Here is a 23,970-nt window from a genome sequence, read left to right on the forward strand (position 1 = left end):
AAGACAAGCCGCCAATATGTCTGCAATCATGCAAATTAACTTCCTAAACAACTCTTCAGCTTGGCACTCACCATCTTCATAGTATAGCAGAATGGTTCGAGTAATTCTGTACATTGAATTTGCAGCTAAAACATTCGCAGGCCAATAGAGTGGATTTTCCACTATCATTATGTTCTCTTTAGAGCTAAACTCCATAACAATCCTTTCAGATACATCAGTAAGATCTTGAATAATATCCTTGACCGAACTTATTTCTCCAGTTTTTCTTTTAAGATCCATGTCTAACCACTTCCTATGAAGCTCAACTCCCACCCACGCAACATCTACTGCATTTTTAATACTTTTCAACTCACATTTCCCATCCAAGACATCTATGAGGCTTGCATAGCGGAGGCCTTCATTAGCACTGTTTACCAACCAAACAACATTTCGATTTGCGATGTTTGGAATTGCAATGGCGATGCTTGTTAGTGTCACTACCGGAAGTGTCCAACAATTAGGAGGTTCACCAAACAATAGGTTTGAAACTCAATTGCTATCAAATTCTACCACATCAGCAAAAGAGAAACTTTGATTGAGAAGATTAAATAGGTTGTGTGGCCGTTGCTTCTTACCCATCTCAACAAGTTCATCCACCCTATTAATAATCCCTCTCAATAAATTTTTTTGAGAATTGCTTTTCTCCTTCAAGTAGTATTACAAAGCAATTGAGATCTACCTCTGAAACTTTCTTTTTGCAGAACAATTTGCCTAATTAATGATTAATTAATTTGCCTAAAGGATTAACTAAAAGTACTAATGGAAGCACCAAGTAAAAAAGAGATAACACTAAAAAACTTACACCACATTACATTCATAGTCTGAATTAGTATGCAAAAAGTCAAGATCAAAGATTTTATGTTGTAAATAAGTTTGTTGAGTATGCTCTTAAACTTTATAGGTATTGATCGTTGCCTCCACTCAACCAATTTCTCAGTCCAATAGGACTCAATTGTGACTTCTTCTCTGCTAATTTTGATCCCATTATTCTCATACTTGTAACCAACCACACTAATCATGAAGATTGTAGCTATGAGCACACTTGGTAAGGTGACATAATATTGTGAAAGTAAAATCAAGCTGATCGACCACTTATATTCAGATTGATTTCGTCGACACTTCGAATGAAATATGCTCAAAGCCGTGAGGTTAGTTACAATATCTGCGTTATTCATAGAACCCAGAGAGGTGAAAAAGTTGCCCATCGCCACAGTTAAGAAAACCGTGTTGGTAACTTTTGCCTGATTATCTCGGTAAGACAACTTGGGAGTTGTGAGATCGGTTGCCAGCTTGGTAGCCACCGCTAATAATGTCAACCAAGTTGCATTGAGAGGGAAGAAGTTGCCGGAGAAGCGAACATTAAACATGGGAAACCAGTTAATGAAGGTCAAACATGAGTTTAAGAACATTGCAAAGGAACAGGCCAGAGACGCAGCTGCTACATAAACGCCTATAATTGGCATCGGAGAATCATTATGTCCCATATTTGTGCTACATAAAGGACTATCTGCCAGTTGGTAGTTGTAACTCATTTTGATTAAACTAAGCTTTCAACTCCGGCCTGTAGTTTAACTACCATAGATGGAATATGAGGCAAAGGTATATATATATTATATATTATATGTATGAAGGCCAGGCAGACAACCAGTGCATTGGCATATTTTCGACGAACATTCATTCATATACGTAGAAGCCAAGGTGGCAAGGCTGGCTTCTTGGACGGAGAGGCCGGATTGCCGGCTTCTCCTTTGAGGTGAAGCCGGCAATCTGTTTTTTTTTTTTTTTTTTTTTTTTTTTTTTTTAATAATTAATATCATTATTATTTAAATTTAGTTTTAAATACGCTAATTGCACAATTTTAATAAGTAATTAACTAAATTGCATAAAAAGTGAAAGAAATGAATTGTCTATTTGGAGCTTTTCTTGTCTTAAGCGGCTGCTACTAACGCCTCCACTGAGGCTCGAACTTACAACCTTCCAAATGGAAGTCCAACCCGGATACCATTAGACCACATAGTCCTGGTATATTTGAATGACTTATTTGATCATTTTTTTCTTTAAATGAATGAGAGAAAGTTTTTAAGTTATACAATTCAAACACCTCTTACAACAATTGTATATATACTAATGCAAACTTACTCGTGCAAACTCGATCACTTCTTTCTCCAATGTGAGACAAAGGCTTCGTCAAAGCCTTCCCAATTTCATTTTTTTCAATTCAAATGGTCGTTCTTCTTTTAGAATAAATTTCTCATTCATGTATTATCCGTTTGGAGTATATTATATATTGAATTAAAGCTCTTACTTAAGAAAACTCGAGTCCACTTAGACCCGACTCAAATTGAAAAAGTGAACCTCACTCAAAACCATTCCTGAAAATAATCATTTCACATGCCAAAAGTAACTACTTTTCCAGCATAGCGATACATTGTAAGAAAATATAATAGAAAAGTATAGAACTATTTTCTAAGAATACTTTACACGGCATTGGCTCATATTAAGAATAAAAAAGTTAGAAATGAAAAAATAAAAGTTAAATTAGATGATTATATATATTGGAGTTACGAGTGTTTGGTAAACTTGTTAAGTAAGCTGCTAAATATAAAATGACAATAAAGAATATCTACCTCAAGTGTAAAACATGTGGATTAAGGTTCTAATTTTCTCCAATTGCTCTCAAGCCAGCACTTGAGCAACCATATGTTCAATGGATTGAATAGTAGAGAGATCTCCATTGCGTGACACAAAAGTTGAAATAGTTGGGATTCGTCTCTCCCTCCATCCATTGGCGCCAATCATTAATGTACAATGGATAGTCGAGACCAATGTTGGTAAGTTGACACTCTTTGAAATGATTTAGGATATTCTCAGTTTCACCCAAAAAGATATAGCTGATTCACAAACATTTTTCTCCCTTTGCTCTATAGCATTGTAACTGCACTTGGTAGCTATCAGATGCGGAAAATTGGTAAGACAAGCCGCTAATATGTTTGCAATCATGAAAATTAACTTTAGAAAAATCTCTTCAGGTTGGCACTCATCATTTTCATTGCATAGCAGAATGGTATGGCTAACCTTGTACATTGGATTAGCCGTTAAGACATTTACAAGCCAATAGAGAGGATTTTCATCTAAAATTCTATTTTCCTCACGGAGGAAATTATCAAAATGGTCCCTCGATTAAGTTGATTTCACCATTTTGGTCCTAGTCATTTTAACTTGTCTAATTAAATCCTTCGGATTATCAATTTTTTTATACCCAAAATGTCCTCCAGCGACTTCAATCGCAATTTTCAGGGATAAAATTGGAAGTTCACTCCAGTGGCGTCGGGTAGTTGGTTTTCTTGCGTATATAAATCTAATTTGTACAGAACAAATTAAAGTCGTTCCTTCATCCTCTCCAACACTGCTAATATGCTACTGCATATTCTTCTCCAATTTGGCGCAAAATGATCTTCTTTTGAAAATCCAACATGGGTGAGAATGTATTGGGAATGCTAAAGTTCAAATGTAAGTTTTTTTACCTTGTTAGAAAAAAAAAAAAAAAAAAAAAAAAAAAACATGTTAATTCTCTTACCTATATTTGGGACATAGCAACAAATGTGTAGATTTGACATGAATGAGACAAAAATGTGTTGATTCAAAACCCTAGACAAAAATTGGTTACTCCGTATAGTTTTAATTGATAAATTTACGGTCAAAATTTTTTCTAATTTGATAAACTAATTATGAACGTTCAAAATTTCGATTATTCGATGAATTGATTTTAAATGGGTTATGAGAGCTAAATTGGTGGTGAGCATTCTTATTGAAAAAAAAACACACGAAATCAATAATCGATATCGAATGGATCGATTTTTTTTTTTCGATCAATTATCGTTACTCCGTATTAATTTTAATTGATAAATTTACGGTCAAAAATAAATAAATAAAAATACCAAAAAAAAATTGTTAAAAATAAATAAATAAATAAATAAGCCTTCGTCCAACGAAGAAAGCTTCTGTCTCAATTAGTTTTATATGTGATGTATTTGAAATTTTAATTAATATATATTCAATATTAGTCTTGTTTCAATCGTTACAATGAAATATTGAAAATGGTATAATTTATATTTAATAATATAAATTTTAAATATAATTATTTAAAAAAAAAATTACATATAATTGAGGAGAGAGAATAATGTATTCTTAATACCTTCTTCTCTCTCTTTTACGCAGCTTTTCTACTTTTTTTTTTTTTTGGTAGAGAAGGTAATCTGATTTGTACTTTACATATTTTAGTCCACCATTTTCTTTCTACCTATTTTTGTCTCTTCCTTGTCAAATCTGCACAAAAAAAGTCAACAACCCCTTATATTTGGAATGTTAATTTTGTAAATTTGTTGTACAAGGTAGTGTTAGTGTTGGATGTGGATTCATTAAATGGTTTGATCCTCCAATGTGCTATTATTCCAGGACTATTGAGGAGAATAAATCGAAGTGAAGAAGAAATTGAGACTTTGACAAGGAAGATAAGAGCAGTTTGCTATCCTGGCATTAAGAGTGGCAAATCAAGTGTTAATTTGAAGTTTACAGTTATAGTAGTGATCATTTGGACAATAATATTAGTGTTGGTGATGTGTTATTTTTATTGTTCTTTTTCAAGTTGTGAAGGTAGGGGAAATGGAGTTAAAATGCTGCCTTGATAATGTGCAATTGGTGATCATGGTGTAGTCATGTTTTCGTGTTGTATGGTTTTTGAAGTTTGAATGAAATGGATGGTTATCCTGGTTTATCAATTGCGCAGTACAAAAAAAAAATAAATAAATAAATAAAAAAAAAATAAAAAAAATAAAAAAAATAAAATATATATATATATATATATATATATATATATATATATATATATATATATATATATATATATATATATATATATATACACTACAGTTTGATAACAATATTCTGCCTAAACAAAAATCAAAATGGACAAAAGAAGTGCATATCAAACTGTAATCTAAGTGTTGGGCGTCGGCCGGGTTGGCCAAGTGCAGCCCCTACTCGATTTGAGACGTGGCGTTATGGCTTACCATGGAGGGATGTGGTTAAATAGTTAATTTATACTTAGTTATCCACAATTGGTAGGATATGACAACCAGATAGCCAAAGAACTCTGTGGTTAAGCGTGTTTGACTTACAGCAGTCACATGATAGGTGTTCCACTGGCACTGGGAAGTAAGCATAGTAGATCCATCAATTGGTCGATGGTGAGGTGAAAGCCAAGTCTAGTCCCGTATGGTATGCGGGTCGGGTCAAGTCCAATACCGGGAGGGGATGATAGATGAAAGCCGAGTCTAGTCCCGTATAGTATGCGGGTCGGGTCAAGTCCAATACCGGGAGGGGATGATAGACGCGGAGGCTAAGTTCCGAGTCAAGCATAATGCACAACTGGGGTTGGTTATCAAAGGTTGCGGCAGGTGCTGGGAGGGGAATTGTTGGGCGTCGGCCGGGTTGGCCGAGTTTAGTCCTTGCTCGATTCAAGACGTGACTCTGATAGGGGAATTGTTGGGCGTCGGCCGGGTTAGCCGAGTTTAGTCCTTGCTCGATTCAAGACGTGACGCTGTGACTTACCATGGAGGGATGTAGTTAAATGGTTAATTAATGTCCACCTACTTATCACCAATTGGTTTTAAGTAGGATATGACAACCAGATAGTAAAAAAAAAGAAACTTTGTGGTTAAGCAGAAAGTAAACATAGTGCAACGCTGAAATCAATCACTGAGTCATTGTTTCACATTCAAAATGACAAAACAGAATACAATTCCACAGTGAATTTTATGAAATTATTCTAACTCTATTGGCTCATTAGAGTTTCCATGAAACTTGGACTTGAACATAGATCTAGTCATATGCTTCTTGATTACTTGAGATCTAGCATATATTAGCCCCAATGATTTCTTCTTCCCTTTCCCCTTTTCAATTGTTGCAGCAGTATCCAATTCAGGCACATCATTTGATGCCTCCAGCACTTCATGTCTTCATTTCCAAAGAATTTTTATTTAAATTTTTTTGGGCTAAAGTGCCATCCCGCACCATGAACTATATCGAATTATTCATGCCGCACCCTGAACTTTCATAAGGTTCATTTAGATTCACAAACTATTAATTTTTTTCCATCTAGCACTCCCTTAGCCTCCCATAAAAAACTGATAAATATTAAGACAAAATCATTGGTGTGTATATTGCATTACTATTGGTAACAACTTAATTGGAGGAATTAATTAAGAAAAAATCGTTGTGGAGGAATTATTATTATTATTATTATTATTATTATTATTATTATTATTATTATTATTATTATTATTATTATTATTATTATTATTATTATTATTATTATTATTATTATTATTATTATTATTATTATTATTATTATTATTATTATTATTATTACTATTTAAATTTGGATATTACACAAATGTACTTAAGTTTGGGGGGGGGGGGGGGGGATTTTACTTTTAGATATATATATATATATATATATATATATATATATATATATATATATATATATATATATATAGATGTAGATGTAGATATAGATATATAGATTAAACCATTTTATAACCTTTTATTAGGCCGTCCACAAAAAAAAAAAACTACATATTATTGAAATTATTGTGCTATAATAATATTAAGAAATAAGATATTAAAGAATTAATTGTAATTAATCAAATAATGATCCAGACTTCAGATTAGTGTATACATAAAATAGTATTACGCCATTTCACATCTTTTAATAGTCTATTTTTATATGTGGTAATTAAGTCAATAATTAGACAAACTACTATAAATATATTACTAATTAAGTCATTTTATTACCTTTTATTAGGTTATCCACAAAATCAAAAAAATCTACATATCAATATACGAAATTATTATAATATAATAATTTTAAGAAATAAGATATTAAAGAATAAATTGTAATTAATCAAATAATTATCCAGACTTCATATTAGTGTATGCAGAAAATATTAATACACCATTTCACACCTTTTAATAAGCTGGTTTTATATATAATAGTTAAGTCAATAATTAGACGGCAAATTATTATACATATATTACTAATTAAGTCATTTTCTCACCTTTTATTAAGTTGTCCGCGAAATCAAAAATCTATATATTAATATCCGAAATGATTGTACTATAATAATATTAGGAAATAAGATATTAAAGAATTAATTTTAATTAATCAAATAATATAATTATCTAAACTTTATATTAGTGTATACAAAAAATATTGTTACGTCATTAGGCTCTGCAATTACCTTGTTTTGTTTTCCTGTTTTCGCACTACTTTTGCAACAAAATAGTAAGCAGCCTTCCTTTGAATTACATGCTAAAGCTTAAGCTACACAAAATACGCCTAGTAATGTTATTTTGTCACAGTTAGGAACTTATAATGCATGTTGTGAAATTGATCAGAACAAAGACATGAATTGATCTACGTGCATACATTTAACATTTCTCATGAATATCGAATGTTATTACCTACATACAAAGAATCATCTTAAACCAAGAAATTGAAAATTAAACTTCTACAACTTTAATATATCGTCATTAATCTCCCATCCAAGCCTAGATTCTGGTGCTTTCTTAGGACTCTCATAGCATCTGAGTGATTATAAAAAATCACTTCTGCAATGCCCTGCCACAATTACACGTACATATTCATTACAAACCAATTGAACAACTTAGCTTCAAATAACTGTTGGTCTGCAAATCGTATCATACTTGAGTGTGGACGAATTCAAAGAACCAATATATGTAAACACACAACCAAATTATCTGTGTATGAATAAATTTGAAATAAGAATTGAAAAAATACACGAGAGAGAACTTACGAAGATATCGTTGTTCGAAACTCTATCTCCCAAGTTGAATACATAACGCTTTGTCCAACGTTATTGCACAGTTTCTCTCTTGTGTGTGGATTGGGAACGATGACGGCGATCCGTCATTCTTGAAAAAAAAAACTTAGAGAGAGATTCAGTAGTGCACTGGAGGAAGCAAGTCCTATCATTTTATAGCAATAAAAAGTGACCATACATAAAATTAATACTCAGTATAAATTGATTATTATTGGAAAGAATATTTTTATTATTATGTTACTATAAATTGATTATTATTGGAAAGAATATTTTTATTATTACGTTACTATAAATTGATAACCAATTAATACATTTACAATATCATACATAATATTCATTTACAATATCATACATAATATTCATTTATTCTATGTTATTATTCTTAGGTTAATATTCATATGTTTATTTGTTTTATTCTATGTTAGTAATAAGTTATTAATATTTAGTAGGCGTAAATATTACGGTAATATTATTTGTTGAACATATTTATTTTGTTATAGATATAGATAGATGTAGATTTATAGGTGGAAAATACTAATTCAAATGGAAATTATAATAATTTATTTAAAAATATATTAAGTAAAGTAAGTAAGGTAATAAAATCATTATTATTATATGTATTAAATTAAATATTAAATACTAATTGTATATAATAGATGATATTACAAAAATGATATTAATATTAAGTTGTTTTTTATTTTTTTATTTGTTTTTGTTTTTTAAGGCAAGCTCTTGGTGCTTAAAAATGTGCATAAACACCTTTAGCTCCCCTGTGGTTAATGAAAGTATGAAACCTTGTCTAACCATTTTGATAGAACTATTTAGCATGAATATTTGCATCATTGCATGAATATCGTCCATGCAACCTACGAAAGATTGCCACTGCATGAGGAAGAGCCGCCGCCCGGCAAATGAGCCACCGTCGAAAGTGGAAACCGCCGCAACAAATGGTTTGCCTACATATATATCCACGTACCATCTTCTTCCTCCCTCCCTTTACATAACTTACCTCTCAACTTGTTCTCCAATGGCCATATGCCCCATGAGGCCATGAAGTCTTCTGGTCTCCTCCGTCGTGCACGCCACCGTCAAATTATTAAGCAAGAACGAGAAAAAAAATCAAGCGTAATCGCCCAACGAAAGTTTGTTCTTGATGAAGAAACCAGTCTAAAATGATTTATTTAGGGATATAGGGTCCACTACAACACAAAAGAAAATACACATCAGCTAATAACCGGTGCCACGTCATCATGGTAACTAGGTAACCTGCAAAAAGTTCTAGGCGAAAAAAAATTAATGGTTTGTGAACCTAAATGGACCTTATGAAAGTTGAGGGTGCGCATGAATAATCCGATATAGTTCAGGGTGCGGATGACACTTTAGCCTTTTTTTTTTTTGCTTTTGGAGGGAGTCCATAGCTAAGTTTGACTCCATGATGAGTAACATGTACTCCTATTTGTTCTCTAGGAGTGGCAATACCACCTGTAATATCAACAAAAAAATATGATGAACTGCCACTGGTATATATACCATATGACCAGAATATAGCCACTACTATAGGGAGAGAAAAAATAAAAGAGATAAAATGATATAGCAAATACCAGAATCCACTGTTTAAAGAGATAAAATGTGTTGGTCCCGATAGAATGAGATGAGAGTCTAGAGGGGGGGGGGGGGGTGAATAGACTCTTTTCGTTAGAAGCCCTAAACGTCACCTTTCGGTGTCTTGGCGCAGCGGATAAGATAGATTTGTTTTATATACTTTGCACGAGTTTGCGTAATTAGACAAACTTTCGGTAACGATAATAAAGGAATGATATGAGAGCAAAAAGAAAAGCGTAAGTAAAGAGATAGAGAGGACACGAGATTTTATAGTGGTTCAGCCAATGTTGCCTACTCCACTCTTCTTCCACAATTGTTGGAAGGATTGCACTATCACTCTTAGTACAAATACACAAAGACTTCCTTGATCACTAAGCCGGACAGCCTTCGTAGGTTTTTCAACTCCTCGAGTTTACTCCGCCTCTATCAACTTCTTCTCCTGAGTTGAGGTTGGTAGAAAATGATTTCTTGAATTCTCCAACAATGAGGTCTTGACTCTGAGATATGATTGCTTCGAACAAATGTCAAGACTTCCTTGAGGTGTAAGACAAAAGATTCTTCAAGTAACTTAGCACCTCAAAGCTGGTTCACAAAAGCTTTTAGTAAATTGTAGACTTTTCAAGAGCTTTTGTAAGTGAGTAAGTTGAGTGATAATTAACCAGCACCTTCTTAGTTGATGAAGGTGAGTTTATATAGGTGATGAAAATCCATCCGTTGGAGGGAGATGAAATTTTCGAACCTTTTAACCATTGGACAAGGACCGGGGAGCTTCATGCATTAAATGCTCTATTAATGAGGTTGTACCATGTAGCCGTTGAGGGTATGGAAAGCATTGGGGTTTTGTCCTTTAGCTCCAAGATACGGTACATCTTCATTTAATGCTTCTTGAAAAGTGTGTCCCATAAGATGAAGTCCTTATTGTCCTAGGATGTTGTCAAATCAGACAGGTGAAACATTCTTCTCGTTGTTGAAGAGAAGTAATGCTTGATAAAGATCGTCTTTCACAAACACTGTCCTTTCGTGCTTGTTGACAACTCCTGCTTGATTCTCGTTGTTGTTCTTCATGTCTTCTTTCGCCTTGGAGACCCTAACATCTAGTCATAACTCATTTTCGTGTGTTTGTCTAGCTTAACACGAATTACAGAGGAGTTATGGCAACTTTCGTCTAGGACGAAAGCAGCGATTAAAAAGGCTAATGGTTAGGTGTTTACTTTTCTACATTACATTGGTATCATCAAAATCCTAATACAATGTTCCTAACAATTTCCCCCTTTTTGATGATGCCAAAACCTATACTCTTCTTATAAGGCTGATGAAAGTTCCATAAGGATTTTTTCTATTATAAAAACAGCCATACTTGAGAGTTTACAAGTCTTTTTCTAGATTAAAGCGTTAATAAGCGAGACAAGGACAGGTGACTCAAACAAGTGACACGAGATGTATGACAATGAGAATTTCATATATAAAGATGTAATCATTACAAAAACTTTATAAATAGAAACATAACGAAAGTTAACTTACATTTCTAAAAGCTTTGATTTCTGTTGTTCAGCTTCCTTGAGTTCTTGGTCATTCTTTTCCTTTTGTTGCTTTAGCATCCTGTTGAAGTAAATTTTCTCATTGATTTTTGCTCTGAAAACTTTAATAGGATTAGTCCTGACAAGCTCTTCATGTTCTCCTTTGATGTTCAGACCAGTGTAATTGTTGTAGGCTTCCCGAATGTTGCTTCCTTCAACAATACCATACTTCCACCACGAGATCAGTTCAAACGAATTCATGCCTTCTTGGTAGCTCTTTCCTGATTCCTTGTGCACTTTGAAAGCTGCATTATGCATGACATTTTGTGGGGAGTCTTTGGTTACATTAGAGAGGTCTTCAATGAGGTTCCTGATCCTTTCTTTTTCCATTGCTTCATCTTCTCTTCTCTTTCTTTCTTCATCGTGCTTCCTCCACAGTTCTTTGTTTGCTCTTTTGATTCTCTCATTTTGAGTGCTCATGTGATTTTGTCTTGTATAATTGTCTTTTGTTTTCAACCAAATGGGATTATTGCAACCCTCGAATCGTTTGCCACTGCCTTCTTCATATGGGACAAAGTCCACAAAGTTTCCTATGCCATCCATAGTTACTTTGTTGTCTCTCATAAGTTTCTGCCTTAATTTCATCTGTTCTCTCTTTGGCAGTCCTGTGAAGATGTATTTGGCTTCAGAACCAAATGATTGTCGAGGCTTGATTTGTTTGGAGGATTGGTATCGACCATGATATCTTGACTTTGAGGAGTGGTAACCACGAGATTTGGAAGGTGGATGAGATGGATTCGTGTTCCTTTGGTCATAGTCTCTTGGTGTCCGAGAGGGAGAGTGTCGTGCTTCACGAGCTTGATCTTTCGTGCTATCTCTTGGCTGGTCATCATCCTTATCTTTGTCATCATTTCTCTTTTCCCCCTTTTTGGCATCATCAGCACAGGTGGTAGAAGGAATGGAGGAGACCTTGTTGATTGCAAGCAAGATATCCTGAGCATACCCGAGAATTTGAAGTGCATATTCGCCCAGTTGGTACGAATTGTCCTGATATGTGTCAATCTTTGTACAGGCCAAATCCACACGCTCTTTGAGTCCAAAATGAGAGTGTTTGATTTCGTGTTGTTGTCGCGCAACTTTGTTCAGAGAAGCTTCGAGATCATAAAGTTTCTTTGTCATTCGCTCAAGGAGCTTGTGATCTGATTGGCTTTGTTGCTACGGTTGAGACTGTGCTGGAGGTGGAGGTCGAGGTTTAGATTGTGCTGCTATTAGAAAATCAACCTTCTTGCATAGATCATCCATAACTTTCGTGTCCTTTTCTCGTAAAGCAAGATATTGCCTATGGATGGTCTCGGCTGAATGAACAGTTCCTCGCATGAGGTTCATGATAGTCCGTGGGGACTCTGCAGGGGATTCTTCCTCAATGTTTGTTGGTGATGTGTCCATGTGATCATCTTGAGGTGGTGCTTCCCGTTTTCCACCACTAGCAAAGCTAAGAAGAATTGGTGAAGCTTCCAGTTTGCCTTCACGCATACTTTCATTTCCTTGCTTGATTGGAGTCTCGTCTATGGGTTGGATATGCGGGACAATGGCACGAGACAGATCTTCGAGATCGGAAGTTGAAACTTCTTCCGAGTCATCACTGTCAGATGGTATACTTCTTAAGGGAGATCTTTGAGGGTAGGTGTCATAGTCAGGACCGATCAAGATTGTATGACTATCTTCGGGGTCGGTTTCTTGAGCACCTTCATTACCCAAATGATCAGCAATATCATCATCGTCATCATCATCATTGTTCTCATCATCAGCATCGTCATCATCATCATTATTATCATCTTCATCTTCATCCTCATCTTCATCACTCTCGTCTTCTTCAATCTCTCGTCCAAGCTCTCATCTTTCGTGCCACTGACATTACAATTTGGATCATTTTGGTGTTCTTTCTCTAAAGTGGTCTTGATCTTTGAAAGCAACATGGCATATCGAAGTTGCTTCATTTCTTCTTCATAAACTGGATCCAAGGGTGGCTTGTTGAGCTCGATGCAGATTGGAGCTTTATCTCTCCCGAGAGTGCGTCATCTTGTAAGAGAGAACGCGATTGATTTCTTCAATCCGAAGAGCTTTTGAAACATCCTCAGTGCCAATCCATGCAAGTGCAAAGTCTTCTTCATCCTGCATTGCTTCAAAAGTTTCAAGAAAGGTTCGTAGAGGAGCAGTGCGCCACTTTTGCCACTGCAGAACTCGTGTGTAATCCCTTTCAATGGATTCTCTAAGCGATTGATCTAGTGAACGGCGGGAAGCCTTTACTTCAGGAGCTGGAGCTGAAGGTTTTGGTATATCCGGAGAAGCTACTTGCACAACGGCTGCCTCGTCTACCAACACAGGTTCTTGTGTCAGAATTACCTGCTCTGTATTGGTAGGTTCTTGTGGCAAACAAGGCAAAGATATTAGAGCATCAGTCGCCTCTTTAGTCTTTTCTGGTGACCCAGGTTCTTGTGGAAGACTTAAGCGACTGGCCTCCATGTCTACATTAGCAGGTTCTTGTGTCAGCTCTCGAAGGAGTTGATCTGCTAAAGTAGGTTCTTGTGGATGGTGGTCTTGAGTAGAACCGAGAACAGACTTGGGTTCTTGATCGTCAGGAATTTCTTCAGGAAGAACATCTTTCGGTTGAGCTTCCCCATCAGAAAGTGCTTCATTCGTGATTATTTCCCCTTGTGGGGATGCATCTTTCGTGTCTTCTTCTTTCGGTGTAGAAGATTCCTTCGGAAAAGATTTCGCCTTGACGGGAGACCGAAAGTGACTCTTTTTGATAATTCTGGAGAGAATCAAATTATCTTCTTCTTCGGATGAGTCTTTGACAACGATTGTTTCTGGTAGAGGGGAGGATGGAATAGGATCTTTCTTCTCTTGTGGAGATTTTGAAGGGATTGGAACAGCTGAAGTTTCTTCTGCCTTTTTCGCCTTACTCCGAGAGGAGTGCTTTTCTCGTTTTTGTCGTTTCGGCTTGGGTTGATCATCTTCTGAAACCCTAGGTGTTCTTGATTTCCTCTTGGCTTTGACTTGCTCAATAGGGATTCCCAACTCCAGCTCCTTCTGCTTGTCATACCCCGACGATTTTTGTTTCATGTGACATGCTTTCAGTCCAAGCCGAATTCCTGGGTGCAGAACGACTCCTTTCGTTGCCAGAAGATGGCTTATCACAAAACCATATCCTAACTTCTTCGCAATGTCTCCTGGACTTTTTCGATAAAAGGTGATGGTGTGAACAATATTGTTGAATATGATCTTCGACCAATCGACTTTAAAACCATTCAAGAAAGCATGCAACATTTTCAACTTCTCCTTCGTCACATCATCAGTGCCTGAGGTCTTGTGATCGACAAGTTTATTGAAGATATCAACAGTGAACTCATAATCTAGCCGGAACCATTTCTTCTTCAACGGCCATGAGATTTCTGCCTTGGATGGTGCGTGATTGTTCTTGATGGATTCGTAGAACTCCTCCGGGTCAAGATGATAATAGATAATGTCTGTCTTGTAAGACTCATCTCTTTGTGGAAACCCGTATGTTGATCGAACGTCCTCCGAGGTAAGGACCACATGATGATTATTGACTCTGGAAGTGATAGTCAAATAATCAGAAGATATTGAAGCATTCATATAAAACTGGGTTACATCAACCGGGTGCCAAACAGTATAGAGGTGTGTGATGAAGCTATATAATCCTGTTTCTGTGAGGAGATGTATGATGTTTTCACCAAATTTTCTATCCAGGATGTACTCAAGGAATCCATGTGCGTCCCACATATTTCCCCCTACGATGAAGGGTACTCTGGATTCAATGAATCTCAGGTCCTCAGTGGGAAAGCTTGGGACTTCCAAGTTGGAAGGAGTTTCTGGTTCGGGATTAGATGGTGATGCTTGAGGGTGTTCTGCCATGGTTGAGGATTCGAGAGAAACAGAGGGTTAGAATGAGATTGAGAAAGGTAGGGTAAAAAGATCAAAAAGGTTTAAGAGGGGTTTTATAGAACTCCGGGTATCCGGGTATGGGTGATCCATTTTTAGAGGAGAAGGGTTTAAAATTCAAAACACTCCCGGTTTTTCTTCTCCAAAAGGTAACTGATCATCATGGGGGAGTGATAAGATCGTGTGCAGATCAAAAACGATCATTCCCTCATTTAATGAGGTGAGAGAAAATCACTCGAGTGCTTATTGGTGCATTAAATGCACGTCACATCATGTATCAGACAGAGTGGGGGAGTAGACCACTTTTCTCGGCCACATGATCCCACTAGGATTCATCTGAACGGTTGGAAATAAAAGCTAAAAGTATTAAGCATGTTTAGTCATGATTCCAAACCCGAAAGAAGATAAAGTTTTCATAACTTCGGACTTGTGAGACAAATAAAGTCAAACATGTCCTTTTTACAACAACAGAAATGCCTCTCCCGAGAGAATTATTACACAGAACAATACGCAATATAAACAATTACAATCTCTCGTGCATTTGAATGCAGACTTCCCTTCTACACATTGCAACCCTTCTTCTTTCGTTCGTACTCAAGGTATTCCCTCTTTCGGATCTCATGAGCAAAGACTTCAGCAATGAGAGTCTCATGATCTGCTCCCAAGGTTTCTCTAGAGAGACCTCGTCTCTCCATGTCATTTAGTTCAGCCATTACCTTGGCCTTAGCAAAAGAGTACAGTGCACGATACTTCTCTTCGTGCTTTAGAAGAGGGGTAAGTTCAATAAGAGTGTAGAACTCTGAAATTTCAGGTTCTTTCTCAGATGATGAACCTTTCTCAACCGAGTTCCCGAGATTGCGGTGAGACATTTTTCCAGTCTCAGATAAGCTCTTGGATGAGAGTGTCTTTTCTTTCCCTTTATCCATGAGTTGAAGAAAGAGATGAGTGAGTTCATAGTAGATTGAGAGAGTCCATTAAATAGATAGACCAAACTTCTCAAAAGATGTGTCCAACTGTCTTAACCACGGCACTGTTTAGGGAATAAATTCTTTTTCAAGAATTTTGTCCTTGATTCGAGATTATTAGATAGGTGATAGATTAGGCATATAACGTCTCGATCAAAGGAAACCAGAGCCAGTTAAGTTTTATTCATCATAGACCCGAGAGAAGAAAGTACATAGGATAAGATACAACAGACAAAAGATCAAATTTTCTTCCTCTCGTTTTTCTTGACTCCAGATGGTTCACCTTTGCCCTTTTTCAAATCTCCCAGCATTTGCTTGAACCATTTCCCGTTTCGTGGGTAGTTTGAGCCAGAAGAGGATTCAGGTTCTTCCTCCTGATCATATTTCTCCATTAAGTCTTCTTGTGCCAGAAAGGCCATATAGTCTGGATCTGGAATCTTGGTAAGATCTTTCGAAGTCTTCTCTTCACTTTCAACAATGAAACCCGCCATATCATCATACTTAAGAGACGAGTCGGAGTCAGAAGGAATTTCCACCGGTGCTTGTGGACTGTTACCAGGGTAGAGGTCACCCTGTTCCTCCCTGAGACGTCTGGCACTTTCTTTCAGCTTATGGGAATCACCTCTGATGAAAGGTTTCTTTGGAGCCATGGTAAAGAAAAGAAGGATGAGTATAATGTGAAGAATTCACCTCCTTTTATAGCAAGAAATCCACATAGCTCATGTGTCTGTTACACATTAATTTCAACGTTACATTTAATGCTCATAACTGTAGTCAATGAGTCATTAATTCCAAGCAAGACTTTGACTGTTAACTTGTTTCTTTATGAAACTCCAACTTCAATGATCCTTTTTTTAAAAATTGTAACACATAAAATTATGGCTCTTTTGATTGGAAAACGTATGAGTGATGAGCTTTCCTGTGATTTGGACAAGTAACATATAAAGTTAGGCATAGATAAGATAAGCAGTCATTCTAAGTACGAAAGGATAGCATTTTTATTAGATCACGAGGATTCCAGGTCACGAGAGTACAACATACAAAGGCTTAGAGAAAACGATAAGGCACGTGAAGTTCCAGACGAGTCATCTCTTCGGTCACATCAGTCAGATTTGCCATCTTTGCATATTCATCCAACTCCTCAAGTGAGAGAGTGGGTTCGGGTGACTGAGTTAAGGGCCGAGAGTGAACCATAGTGATATCTTCAGAAGATTGTTCACTAGGTTGAGGAACTTCATAAGATGTTTGCTCATTAGAACTTTTCATCATCAGAATTCTCTCTTTAGCAAGCCGAGTGGCTTGTTCCATGCAGTAAGCCTTCTTAGCCCTGGACTCGCTGACCAATTTGTCATGAGTTTCCTTATCCTTTGGTGCTGTGTTGGGCATGGAGTAGGTTACGATGACCCTTTCCCCATCTTCTTCAAGCCTTAAGATGGTAGCATTCGGAAGCTTGTTGCTTCTTGCATATGATGTTTTAGACGATTGGCCCTTTTTTCAACTTCGTCGCTCTTTTCCTTCCCCTTATCCATTCCTGCAATCTTTATCATTCTCTAAGATCTTGTGAATGAGTAAAGCTCATAAAATAGAAGAATAATATATAGGCAAAAGATAACGAGCGAATCTTAACAAAATCTTTTAGATACTGACATCATATTTGCATGATAGAGTCATAAACTAAAAAGATCATGAACAAGATAACATCACAATTTGTCACCGTGGCCTAATAAAGTTATTCAAGCTTTCTTTTTCTTGCTGCTTGCGGTGGACTTGAGAGGAGATGCTATCTTGGTGGGGGTGCCTGAGGGTGAGTAGTCAAAACTATCGCTTAGTTCCAGCACACTGTTTTCTTTGATATATCCAATGGGGTTGCCAACAGAGTGGAAGGATTCTCGTGACTCATTATCGGACGTGTCACGGAGGAGGTTTCGTATGTGTTGAGCGTGTTCAAGGAACTGATTAAGCTGTTGCTCAGTTGCTAGTGGCTCACTGAGAACTTCACTCTTTCCTTCTCGTGCCTCCGTAAAGGTTCTTTCGCTTCCCGTACTCATTCCTGCACATGCAAAAACAAACACTAGAATTTTCGTTAGATGAGAAATTTATTCTCATAGTGTACTTCATTTATAAAGATCCTTGCGTGTGAGGATGAATCAAATCTTTTGATTTTCGAGAGCAAGAATCTTTGCAGATCTGATTCTCTTAGCTTTATGTCATTTCAATCATTCCGAGTTCATGCCTTAAAGAAGAGAATCTTGCTTCACTTAAGGGTTTCGTGAGTATATCTGCAAGTTGATCATCAGTATTAACATACTCAAGAGATATGTCCTTTTTCTCGACATGATCATGAACGAAGTGATACTTGATGTCAATATGCTTGGTCCGAGAGTGCAGCACGGGATTATTCGTAATGGCGATAGCACTCGTGTTATCGCATTTTATGCTCACTTCTCGTGGATTTATGCCATAATCTCTCAATTGGTGTCTCATCCATAAGATTTGAGCACAGCAGCTTCCAGCTGCTATGTATTCGGCTTCAGCCGTATTTGTGGCAATAGAGTTTTGCTTTTTACTAAACCAAGACACAATTCGTCCTCCTAGGAACTGACAGGTTCCTGAGGTACTTTTTCGATCAATCCGACATCCAGCGAAATCAGCGTCTGAGTATCCCACTAGATCAAATGATCCATCTTTTGGATACCAGAGACCGACACTTTGCATTCCCTTAAGATATCTTAATATCTTTTTAGTTGCGCTTAGGTGACTTTCTTTCGGCTTAGCTTGAAATCGTGCACATACACCAACAGCAAACGAAATGTCAGGTCTGCTTGCTGTCAGGTATAGGAGAGAACCAATAATACCTCGAAAGTTTGTTTGATCAACATCCTTTCCTTCATTATCAATGTCCATTCTGAGGGATGTGCTCATTGGAATTTTAACCAAACTTTTTCTATCAATGCCAAATTTTTGGATTAAATCCTTGGTATATTTGGCTTGATTTATGAATATTCCATCTGGGCATTGTTTGACTTGCAAACCCAGAAAATAGTTCAGTTCACCCATCATACTCATCTCAAATTTGCCTTTCATAAGATTGGAGAACTTTTCACACAAGATTGGATTCGTGCTTCCGAAGATAATGTCATCAACGTAGACTTGTACCAAAAGAATATGGTCATTATCTTTTATACGAAAGAGTGTTTTATCAACCACTCCTTTCGTGAAGCCGCAATTGATAAGAAAGTATGAGAGAGTATCATACCAGGCTCGTGGAGCTTGCTTTAAGCCATAAAGAGCCTTTTTGAGATGATATACCTTTTCAAGCTCATTATTGATTGCAAAGCCAGGTGGTTGTTCAACATACACCTCTTCTTCAAGAAGTCCATTTAGGAAAGCGCTCTTGACATCCATTTGATAGACTTTGAAGTTCTTATAGGCTGCAAAGGCTAAAAATATGCGAATGGCTTCCAATCTAGCTACAGGAGCGAAGGTTTCATCAAAATCAATACCTTCTTCTTGGCAATACCCCTTAGCAATAAGACGAGCTTTGTTCCTAACAATGAGCCCATCTTCACTCATTTTGTTTCTAAACACCCATTTAGTTCCAATGACATTCTGATGAGATGGTCTCGGGACAAGTTCCCACACCTTATTTCGTTCAAATTGATGGAGCTCTTCTTGCATGGCTATTACCCAGTCTGGGTCTTTTAGAGCTTCTTCTATGGTTTTTGGTTCCATTTGTGACAGGAAAACATGCCATCATACTTTCGTGCAAAGAGGCTCTTGTTCTTACACCTTCTTGAATATTTCCAATAACCTGATCTGATGGATGATCTTTTAACCATCGAAGGTCTGGTTCAAAAACATCTTGTTGATTTTGAGCGTCCATTTCAGGAATATAAGGTAGATCAATGTAAATCATTGGTTCAGATGTTGTGATAGATGAAGGATCATTCTGTTGAATTCCAACCTTTTCTTGAGACACAGGTTCGAGTTCATGAACCTTTAGTTGATATTTCGTGTAGGACGAGAGTTTGTCTTCTTCATCTGAGGTATTTTCGTCAACAAGTTGCTGAGGATTTGATTTGATTTTGACTCCTGATGAGTTCATCTCAGATTGTTCATCAAACTTGACATGAATGGATTCCTCAATTACCATTGTTCGCTTGTTTAGAACTCTGAATGCTTTGCTTACAGAGGAGTATCCCATGAATAACCCTTCATCAGTTCTTTCGTCAAATGCTCTTAGATGATTCTTTCCGTTGTTATGTATGAAGCACCTGCAACCAAAGACATGAAAATAACCGATACTAGGTGTTTTACCTTTCCATAACTCATATGGTGTCTTGTTGTGAGATTTGTTGATCAAGGATCTATTTTGTGTATAGCATGCCATGTTTATGGCTTCAGCCCAAAATCTCTTAGGTAGTCCTGAGTGAGAGATCATCGTTCGTGCAGCTTCTTTCAAGGTTCTGTTTCTTCTTTCGGCTACTCCGTTTTGCTGAGGAGTTCGTGCTGCCGAAAGTTGGTGGAAAATTCCATTTTGCGCACAAAATTCCTTTATGACTTTGTTGATAAATTCCGTTCCCTGATCTGATCTTATTCGTATTATTTTGAGCTCCTTTTCTGTTTGAAGTTGTCTCAAAAGATTTGGAAGAGCTATTTCTGTTTGAAGTTGTCTCAAAAGATTTGGAAGAGCTATTTCTGTTTCATTCTTCTTTTTCAAGAAAAGCACCCATGTATATCTTGTGTAGTCATCTACTATAACAAGAGTATACTTTCTTCCACTCAAACTTGCTGGATCAACTGGTCCAAAGAGGTCCATATGTAGAGGCTTAGAGATCGAGAGTTTGCATCTACATCTTTTGACTTGAAGGATGACTTGAATTGTTTTCCTTTTTGACATGCCTCACATATTTTATCTTTCGTGTAAGATGCTTCGAGTAGCCCTCTTACGAGATTTCTCTTGGCAAGCTTGTTTATCGTCTTCAAGTTCAGATGACTTAGTTTGTTGTGCCATTCTTGATTGAGATCTGCATTACTTTTGGCTACAAGGCAAACATTAGCATTAGAAGAATTTAAAGATAATACATACATATTCTTCTTTCGTTGTCCCGTTAAAGCTGTCTTGTTATCTTTCGTGTTCACGATTTTGCATTCGTCTTTGAGAAATTCTACTTTGTATCCTTTGTCACAAAATTGACTTGTGCTTAGGAGATTGAACTTCAGTCCTTCAACATAAGAGACATCTTGAATTGTTATTCCCTTGTTGATGATGTCCCCTTTTCCACGAGTTTTGCCGCTATTTTCACCTCCAAAGATAACTTTGGGTCCATCAAATTCCTTAAAGTTGCTTAACATTGTTTTGTCACCAGTCATATGTCTTGAGCATCCACTATCAATATACCATATGACCTGTTTTTCCTGCATCAAAGATTATGTGTTTTTAGGTACCCATTTAGTTTCTGGTCCTTGGGGGTTAGCAGTCAACTTTGGAACCCATATCAACCTAGAGTATCCACGACTCATCCTCGGTCCTCTATATCCATTAGATGTGCGATAATCATAATGGATGCTGGCAAAGACTTTAGCATTATATTTCTTACGTTGATCTTCCTGAGGAAGATTTTCATAATGCTTGAGATGATTGGTTTGTTTACGCAGATGAACCATTTCAAATACTGCACTTGGGAGAGGTTCTGGGTAATCAAACCAATCTTCTTCTGATGGCCCAGTCCATCCATTGCCATACCCATATCTTTTGAAGGATCTTTCGGGTTGTCTGATTTGTCCGCTTCTTGAGATTCCTTGTGCAGGATTCTTTCGTGTGAATTTCGGACGATATTGCCTCTGGTTACCATTCGTCTTTTTATTGGATTGAGTGTTCCAGTTAGGCTGACCCTTTTTATGGCGTAGATTCTGTTTATTGCCATTTGGTCCATTCCTTTTGACATAGATTTGTCTAGGATTGCCATTACTAGATTTCTTCTTTCCAGATTCCACAATTCGTTGTACAGCCATACCTTTCGGTTGGCTTGTTGATTGTGGTGTTTCGACATTGTTAACTACCATCATAGGCTCAGACACCTGGGTGGGTCCTTGAACAAATGCGGCCTCGATGCTTTCGTGTGAATATGCATTCACGGATTTGTTCAATTCGACTTGTGAAGAGGAGCTGGGGTTAAAACCAATTCCAGTTCTTTCCCCGGGCAGTCTGGATTCATTCATCATTCTATCCATTAGGTTGGATGAATTATTGAATTTATCCAAAACTTCAAGCAGTTCTTGCTCTCTCTTCTCTTTTGCTGTGCACAGCTCCTTTAGAGCGAGAACATCTTTCTCAAGCTGCTCCTTAGCAATGACTAGCACATTGTTCTCAATACGAACTTGCTTTAGTTCATTATAGCTAAGCATGAGCCGAGAGTTCTCCTCCTTGAGTTTGGAGTAAGTGCTATTTATCACATTGAACCTCCTTATCATTTCGGTGACAGATTCATTGGAGGTAAGACTTCTCACAGAACTCGACTCAACTGAATAACAAGAGGATGAATGAGAATTTACCTTGTCTTCATCTGCCATGAGACATAGTTCGTCTGACTCTTGACTGAATAGGCACAGCAGTCCTTTCTCCTCATCAGTGCTTTCGTCTTCTGAGCTAGAGCTTGAGGAGCTACTTTCGGTTACGACTGTGTCAGAAGTTTCGTTCACTACCATTGCCTTCCTTCTTCCTTCCTTTCTGGAGTTTGATGATTCAGGTTTGTCGCTTCTTTTATATCTTTCTCCAGTCTCTTTTGAGGGACTTGTGGTAGCATTGTTATCTTGATGTTTGCTTACTATGGGATGTGGACAGTTCGCCTTGAAGTATCCTGGCTTTCGGCAATTATAGCACAATAGCTGAGAGTCCATGGTTTCAGATTTTGAGTTTTGAGGGAAGTTCTCGTGCTTCTTTCGGTGGCTCGAACGTTGTGGGTCTTGAAAGTTGTTCTTTCTCATGAATCTTTTCATTTTCCTGACAAATAGTGCATATTGTTCATCAGATAAAAAATCACAAGAGTTAGGTTTCGACCTGTTGGATGTTGATGCTGATTGATTTGCCACGAGAGCAATGTTTCTTGTTTCTGAATCTTCGGCATCTTTTGGTTCATGTTCAAACTCATAAGCTTTGAGATCGCTGAAAATTTTGGCAGTGCTTGTTGTTTTCATGTCTCGACTGTCCCTTATTGCAATAACCTTCATTTCCCATGATTTAGGTAGACCATGAAGGATCTTCATATTCATTTCCTTCTCAGTAAGTTCTTGTCCAAGATCTGATAAATCGCCCATCAGTCTGGTGAATCTGAGTTCCATATCCATGATTGATTCATTTGGCAGCATTTTGAAATCTTCAAATTTTTTCATAGCCATTGTCAGCTTGTTGTCCTTTTCTTGCTCGTCTCCTTCTCCCAGACTCATTAGGACATTCCACACTTCCATAGCATTCTTGCATTTTCGGACTCTAGGAAACAGGGAATCATCCAGAGACTTGTAGAGAATATTTCTTGCTACATTGTCCAGATTCGCTCTTGTTCTTTCTTCTGAGGAGTACTGGTCTTTTGGCTTTAGTATCATTTGTGGAGCTCCTGCTCCCTGTGCGGCTACTTGAGCATTTGCCATCATGATTGTGATTGGTCCGGTTGTTATGACGTCCCACATTTCATCATGAATGGAGCATAGAAGAGCCTGCATTCTTAACTTCCAGTCATCAAATTTAGCAAGACTAAATGCAAGTTGTTTGGAGCGATGAACATGTTCCTTTTCCATTTTTTTTTTTTAAAAACGTGCAAAGAAAATATGCAAGATTTTCAAGAGATTTTTGAATAGGGATCTACCAAGCAGTAAATGCAAAGCCTTTACCGATCAAGGTATAGGCTCTGATACCACTTGTTGGTCCCGATAGAATGAGATGAGAGTCTAGAGGGGGGGGGGTGAATAGACTCTCTT

General features: G+C 37.1%; 2 long non-coding RNA genes across 2 annotated transcripts; one reads left to right on the forward strand and one right to left on the reverse strand.

Moving 5' to 3' along the window:
* Positions 1-942: 942 nt before the first annotated feature.
* LOC109189805 lies at positions 943-18,580 on the reverse strand. The gene is made up of 3 exons (XR_002055636.1): positions 18,569-18,580; positions 2,881-2,883; positions 943-1,034 (listed from the first exon to the last, which is right to left on the reverse strand). It is a non-coding gene; the product is annotated as an uncharacterized LOC109189805 (long non-coding RNA).
* LOC109189806 lies at positions 4,309-20,358 on the forward strand. The gene is made up of 3 exons (XR_002055637.1): positions 4,309-4,403; positions 12,457-12,459; positions 20,347-20,358. It is a non-coding gene; the product is annotated as an uncharacterized LOC109189806 (long non-coding RNA).
* Positions 20,359-23,970: the final 3,612 nt, after the last annotated feature.

Source organism: Ipomoea nil, unplaced genomic scaffold (assembly GCF_001879475.1).
Source record: "Ipomoea nil cultivar Tokyo-kokei standard unplaced genomic scaffold, Asagao_1.1 scaffold1564, whole genome shotgun sequence".
Classification (NCBI taxonomy): domain Eukaryota; kingdom Viridiplantae; phylum Streptophyta; class Magnoliopsida; order Solanales; family Convolvulaceae; genus Ipomoea; species Ipomoea nil.